The following is a 7,632-nucleotide window of genomic DNA, read 5'->3' on the forward strand; positions in this document are numbered from 1 at the left end:
TGCCTCTCAGTCCTTTCTGCTGCAGCTGAGACTGTGTCATGGCCTTTATGTTCATCTATGGCACAGAGATAACAGATAAACTGCTGATCAGTGCGGCAGAACACGTCCCTCACTTTACTGTGACGAGAGCAGATGTTGTCCTGGAGCTTCTTGGAGGGCTCCACCAGCTCATGTTGCTCAAATGCAGCTGATTCAAATTCCATATGTGTGTAAAATACTTCGTCACATAAAAAGATTGTCGCTATCATCATTATCATTATCATTATCATTGCCATTATCACATCTTCAGCTCTAGCATAGCAGTGATCAGTAGCAGCAAATTGATGTCCAGTCTTCTTCAGCTTCTCCACTAAAGCTGCTAACACGGTGTTTTTCATCAGGTCAGGCCTCGGTGTGAACGTCTTTCTGCACTGAGGGCAGCTGGGGACATGTCTCTGGTCTTCCTCATCCCAGTGGTTTTTAATACAGTTCATGCAGTAGCTGTGTCCACAAGGAATAGTCACCGGATCCTTCAGTAGATCCAGACAGATGGAACAAGAAAAGGTTTCCTTGTTCAGCTGAACTCCTTTCTGTGCCATTTCACCTCTCAGTGACAACGACTGAGTTTCACTTCCTGATAAGTGAAACCAGTTTGAATGCTGGTCTACACAACAGGTGTTTGTGCAGTGAACGGGGCCTGTCAGCTCTCGCATGTCACCACGTTGGTTACACCCATCTTCAAACTGTAGATCTGAAAGGGAGGGAACCAGGAAACATCAGGACAGAGTGGAGCTGCTGTGTCTGAGAGAAGAGGGAGGGTCAGCAGGCTGGACCTCATTACAGGAAGAGGAGCGCTTTGACAGACACACTGTGGAATTAACCCTTTAGGTACAGTCGAGCTCATTTCCAAGTTAAAACACTCGTCACCTCATTGTTAGGTATTAAATTCTGTTTGGCATCTTTGCCATTTAGACGTGGCTCCCACCCAGTTTTCATTATTACTCGGCCCCATCTCCATGACGTGGTTTTACAGAAGACAGCCTGACCCATCAGAGTAACACAGTCATTAACAGGTGGTTTTCTGGAGTCTCTGAAACCCTGAACACAATCTGCCGCCCACCATTACACCAGTCTGGGTCACAGGTTTCAACAAACTGCACCTTAACCCTTATGTGGCCTTGGGTGACTAGTGCTAACATTTGTGTTTTATTTTGCAAGCCTTTTTGGCTGTGTTGAATGAATGTAGCTCAAATTTGCTACAGGTTATTTATTTTTTAAAAACTTAAAAATTGTGGTGTTACTTCCTTAATATAAGCCAAGCGATGCATTTATGGAATCTGTGAAGAGTGGGCTTTGTTTTGAGCCGTGGCTAGCGGTGTTTTGATGGATTATAGTCGGTAAAATATTACAAAATATGAATTGTATGCCTGGCAGAGCGCCCCCTAGTGGACCTGAGTTGTTGCTTTATTGTGCTTTATTGCTTTTGCTGTGTTTATTGTGTGGGAAAATGACGTTGTAGCCGAGGTTTCGCTGAACATTTTGATGTATACATTGTTGGGGGTCGGCTATTACAACTTGCGTAGCATTCATGTATTTTCCGTTAAGCCCGAGCGGACCCTAAATAGGGTCCTTTAGGGTTGATAAAGTTAAATTTGCTTAAAATGGCTGAAAGAAAAAAAATACTCACACATATGTACCTAGGTTACTGCTACTCACCATTGAAACCCATTAAAATGCTTTTTTTGATGCCAAAAACATCCTATCATGTCATATGTCAATGCCCTGAAGCAATACACCATTCTAAACGGTCTCAAAATGCAATTTTAGTAGTTGACCACCAGATGGTGACGCGAGAACATTTTGAAACCGTGCATGCAAATTCATCCAAATTTCACTATTTTTCCACTGTTTTGCAAGGGTGACTTGCAGAAAGACTGAAATAAAGTGTGCATCACTATTGTGTGTTATATCAATATGATTTGTGTGTGTGTGTGTGTGTGTCTGTTTGCATTCACGTAACGGTGTTCGCGCGGGCGCTCGTACGTGCGCGCGCGAACGTATTTCTAGCTGCATAAAACCAACCATGTGGGTGTGTCTGTGTACAACTTCATAGGTTTTTTTTGTCTTAGAAAGCCATATTCTGTGTTTTATAATTCAAGATCTGAAGCGAAACTAACCGCATTCATCATGGCTAACTCCGTTCGGCTCATGTCTCCTCTTCTGCTCGGATCTGCTCGGATTTGCTCATGCGCACTCCATGAGTTGTTTGTGTGTGTGTCTGTGTCCCTCCGTGCCTGCATGCATGTTCGTGTCCGTTCGTCCGTGCATGCATGTGTGCATGTCCGATTTCATAAGGCCGCAATCTATTCAATTCAAGATGAGAAGCAAGAACCCAAACAGAATTGGACTTTGTTTGGGTTCTCATTCAGCTCCTGTATGCAGGTGCACTGAAGCCAAAAGTGTAAGTATAAGTAGTAGTGTGGAACAGAATTAGAGGAGGATCTTCATCAGAGAGGTGGGAGAACAATTGGTGACGCCCCACATAAAGAGCGTCTTCCCCGGGCATCATCAGCTGCAGAGCTAGTTATGGAACTGCAGGATGATGGTGCTGCTGCTGCTGCAGGCCCCGCTCAGAGGAGCAAACTCCAGGACAGACGGAAGTGTTACATGTGCACAAGAAAGAGGGTTGCAAGCACCTGCTGTTCATCTGCAAGGACCACTCAGTTTCCATTTGCAGCGTCTGCTCTGCTTGAACTGGACTGTAATACACAGAGTTATTCAAAGTTCATGTTTTTCAGTGTTCCTCGTTCAGTGTTGTAAATAAATGTTCTGGTTCAAACTAATCTTGTATTTCTTAAATTTATTTTTAGAACACAGCAGGGTAATATGAGTTTATGACATTTTTAGAGCTGTTTTTATAAGGGGTTACCAATTTGCACTTAGGTACATATGTGGGGTAATTTTTAAAGGAACTCCTAAGGGGTAAAGAACATCTGTCTGTCTGAGTTGACAGAGTTTACAGCACAGACCTCAGAGGACACCAGGTCTGCATCTAGACCAGGGGCGGGCAAACGTTTTGGCTCAGGGGCCACACTGACTTTTAAAATTTGACAGACGGGCCGGCACCAGATGCATACATATCAAACATAAACAAATTACAGTGTTAATACTTACATTCACTTTTAGTGGGAACAGTGTTGTTGATCACCCTTTTTTGCCAGTGCATCGAAGTCTAGTTTTAGTTTTGGTGTGGCAATTCTCAGAACAGATCTGAGGTGGTTTAAATAAGAACCACGGCTGTTGTTATGGCATTGATGCCAGCTTTCCTATGCATCCTCAAACAAGAGAAGAAAACCAGACACATATACACAAGCACTCTTAAACACACACACACACACACACGTTGTAACCTTAACCCAACACCTAACCTTAAACCATGTTGCCACCCTAAAATTCAGTGATGGTCGAGTCCCCACAATGTGAGTGTTTTGGTCCCCATAATGTAAGTAATATAAAGGCGCACACACACACACACACACACACACACACACACCTGTTAATTAGCGCCAGAACTAAAGACCCTGTAAAAAATGAAAGCTCATTTGAGAGGCTGTTAATTTGCACAGTTATGCAAATTAGATGGCAATCACAAAGTAGTTCCTGGAATCAGCTAGTATTCATTAACCCATAAGGGGGGCAATGAGCGGCTCCACACCTGGGTAACCACACAAACACTCCGTGTGTTATGTCTGCTCGGACACAGAGGTGAGCGAGTCAACAAAAATGACGGACCCAGGTAGCTGACTTCAGTGCAAGTAGTGCTCAGTTGATTTACAGTGATCTCAGACAAGCAAGTGTATAACCAGACGGAGGGTGTAGAAAACGGGACCGGGTGTCGAGCAGCAGGTATGGCAAAAACACAGTCAGTGGTGCGGTGATTGTGGGATGGCCGGGCTGCAGACGCTGGGGTTCACTCCTGGACTGGTCGGGGATGATGGTTGCTGAGGAGACAGAGTTAGTAGGCCGTTAATAGTAGACTGTGCATTGACCTGCGTGGTGGAGATGGAACGGAGGGAATGGACAGTGAGCGGGGAATAAATAGGGAGAAACTAATCAGGTGCAGCTGGTGGTGATCTGGGGACGAGAAGCAGGTGCGTCAGATAACGTAATCAGTGTAAGGGAATAAAAACAGAGTGAGGGAAGTGAGAGAGGCAGGCGCAGCTGGGCAAACCTGACACCATGGGATCACCTTTAATTTGATCCATCTATCAGACACCCTGCGACTGCCCAAACTATATTACTATACATGCTGAGAGGAAAAGAAAGACAACTTAAACAAGGCCAGGACTCATTATTGGTCTGGCCTCCCAGACTGCCCACTGACTGACACTGTACAAACCTTCACACCTACGCTCACACACACAGCTTCTGAAATCAAGAGATGTGCTCTGACAGAGTAAGTCCAGCTTTGTTGGGGTCGTGGGTGGCAAACTGTCTGGTGATTATCTACTGTCTGCCAGTCTATGAAACACAGCCATTACTGCCTCTCCCTCCATCTCATCCATCAATCTGTCCTCACTGTGATGTTCTCACTTTGTCTTGCTTTTTGTTTCATTGCTTGTGTGCAAGTCCCATGTTTGTAGCTGTTGCCCCCTGCCTCTTTCTTAATATACACCCTCAAAAACTGCCCCAAAACAGGGATGAATTTCCCATCTGGGATCAATACAGCCTTATAATTATACTGTATATTTATATTAATCTGGTTCTGAAAAATGAAATAATTACTAAAGTTATAAAATAAACTCGTAGTGGAGTAAAAACAGCAATATTTGCCTCTAAAATGTACTGAAGTTGAAGTATGAAGTAGCAGAGAATGAAAATACTCAAGTAGTTAAAATACAGATATGTCAAAATTATATTTAAGTACAGTACTTGAATAAATGTACTTAGTTACTTTCCACCACCGACACAGATACTATATCCAAAGGCAGGAGGAGGGTGTGGGTGTGCATAACCTCAGAAACCAGCACTGTTACTTTTAATGGTTCTGACTTGGGACAGAGAGGAAGAGAATGAGACACTGACAGAAGAGTGGTGTTGATCCAACTCACACACACACACACACACACACACACACCAATGGCGGTGCTGTCCCTGCAAGGCGTTGCTCTGGCCATCAGGAGCAACTTGGGGTTCGGTGTCTTGCCCAAAGACACTTCCACATGTGGACTGGGAAGAATGGGAATCGAGTCGCCAACCTTCCGGTAAGGTAATGAATGTTTCCAGCCACCCCAAAACTGAGAAGCAAAGAATTCATGCCTAAAGGGATAGCAGACAATAAAGCTGCGCGCTGGCTGAAACCCAGATCAGAGCAGAAAACCCAGGCTGACCAGAAGGGAGATATTCTTTCTTTCAGTCGTTGCTGTACTGTGAGAAATAAACTGAACTGAACAAGCAGGCAAGTACAATTTTGTCCCCTTTTCAGAAAAAAGGTGGAAAAATCATCTCATTACTTTAAAAGTGGTTTTTAACCAATTGTGACCCAGGGACCACCATTCTGACTAAGAAGTACCCTGAGGACCACTGTTGCGACTGGGCACTATTTTAATCCTGCAAGTCACCTTGACTTTTATACATTTCATATATTTGCATGAATTTGATTATTCTCAAGCAATATGTAATACATGGAAATGAGCTTTTAAAATACTGTGCTGAAACTACATTATTTGAATGCATGATCAGGAACCACCTGCAATGCTTTCACAGACCACCAAGGGGCTGCTGGTTGAAAACCCCAGATCTTTGAAGATGTTCTCTATTCTTCCCATTTATTTTCTACTGAATGTCTTTCTCATCTTCCTGCTTTATCACCTTTTGCTTTTCCCTCTTGACAAATTCAGATGCCCACAGTCAATGCAGAGGCATTTGAATGACATTAACTAGGGGCTGTACCTAATTTGGTATAAATCTTTGTGTCAGCCATCCTAATACTGTTCACTTTACTTGTGTAATTCCCATATTAGAGTTACTTCAACATTACATTAGCTTAACTACCAGCACAAGTTCCTATTGTTAATCACCCAGATTAGATGATCCTGTTGCTCCCATGAATTTCTCAGTCAAAAGCGCCTGTGGTAATGACGCTCCTCCAGCAGTGGTGCTTCTAGCCTTTTCACCATTTGGAGGAGAGTATCAGCAAAAATCACCAAGGCAGACAGCAGAGGACGAGTTTTAGAGAAATCCCATCACAAACTGAAGGTGTGAGTGTGTGACACACTGAGCACAAGAGCAAGAGAGGGAGAAAGAGAGACAACGTGTTAATATCAAGTAACAACAGAGGCGATGCTGAGGAAACATAGCTGGACTAATGTATAATCTGCTTATCTGTCTGTTTTTGACTCCAATCTCTCTCTCAGTCTCTGTCACAGATGTGCCATAAGACTCACTATCAAAGAGATAAATAACAATGAGTTACACCTTGAAATTATGTCATTGAATTTTATTTCCTCTTTTAAACCTTATATTTACAATTTGACTTCATATGATGAAAAGGCTAAATAACAAGGCCAAAATAATGTACAGCATGTGAACGGTGGCTTTAACCTCAACTAGTCATGAATGCACTGAAAGAGTAAAAATGCTTAACCTTGTCAGCATGCAAGCTTTTTATTCGCTGGCTTATGTAAAAGAACAAGTGACATACTGTATGGACATCTTACCTGTCTTTTCTTTGACCTCACACAGGATGCTGAAGATAGCAGACTTCATTCTGTGCCAGTTCAAAGCATGTTTCCTTTTATGGAGGAGAAAGCCAGAGAGACAGACTGTGAATTACAACAGGCCCTGAGCACACAGCTGTGCAAGGAGAGGGTCAGTTGTGTGCACTAAAAATCATCATCTACTAATCAATCATCATATACTCCGCACACTTAACAATTTAGTACACAGTATTTTTTTCTCAGGTCTCTATTTAATAATTGATTAAGAAAACAGCTGTCAGACTAATGCAGCCCCACAGACAACACATGAACAGTAAGAAGCACAAGGACAATTCTAGCTGGGTGTTCATCTTCCTCCTACAGAGATATTGTTACTATGTCTTGTACATAAGTGTCTTTGATACAATACACAGTTAGGGGGTTTGTACTGACAACAAACATGACATCATCTTGTTGTACTATCCTGATATTGCAGTATCTCATATTGTTTCCTAGCAGTAATATAGATTAGATCTTTGACGATACTGTTAGTTACTATAAGGCTAATAGCAGTTTTCTTTAGGATGTAGCTAAGTAACTTAGCAAAATGCATCCAATCTGTTGACACCCTCCTGAGTCAGCAGAGTTTTGGCTAGAATTTGATCTCTGTTCCCCTCCTTGAACCACCACCTTATTGTGGCGGAGGGGTTTGAGTACCCAAGTGATCCTAGGAGCTATGTTGTCGGGGGCTATATGTCCCTGGTAGGGTCTCCCAAGGCAAACAGGTCCTGGGTGACGGGTCAGACTAAGAGTGGTTCAAAAGCCCTTTATGAATAGAATAAAATCAAGGACTGTGACGTCGCCCGGCATGGTGCAGCCGGGGCCCCACCCTGGAGCCAGGCCCGGGGTTGGGGCTCAAATGCGAGCGCCTGGTGGCCGGGCCTCCCCTCACGGG

At 43.5% G+C, this 7,632-nt stretch overlaps 1 pseudogene; it reads right to left on the bottom strand.

Moving 5' to 3' along the window:
* The window catches only part of LOC109972277 (pre-B-cell leukemia transcription factor 1-like), a 9,090-nt pseudogene extending 6,870 nt beyond the window's left edge, over window positions 1-2,220 (bottom strand).
* Window positions 2,221-7,632: the final 5,412 nt, after the last annotated feature.

Source organism: Monopterus albus, unplaced genomic scaffold (genome assembly GCF_001952655.1).
Source record: "Monopterus albus unplaced genomic scaffold, M_albus_1.0 scaffold252.1, whole genome shotgun sequence".
Classification (NCBI taxonomy): Eukaryota; Metazoa; Chordata; class Actinopteri; order Synbranchiformes; family Synbranchidae; genus Monopterus; species Monopterus albus.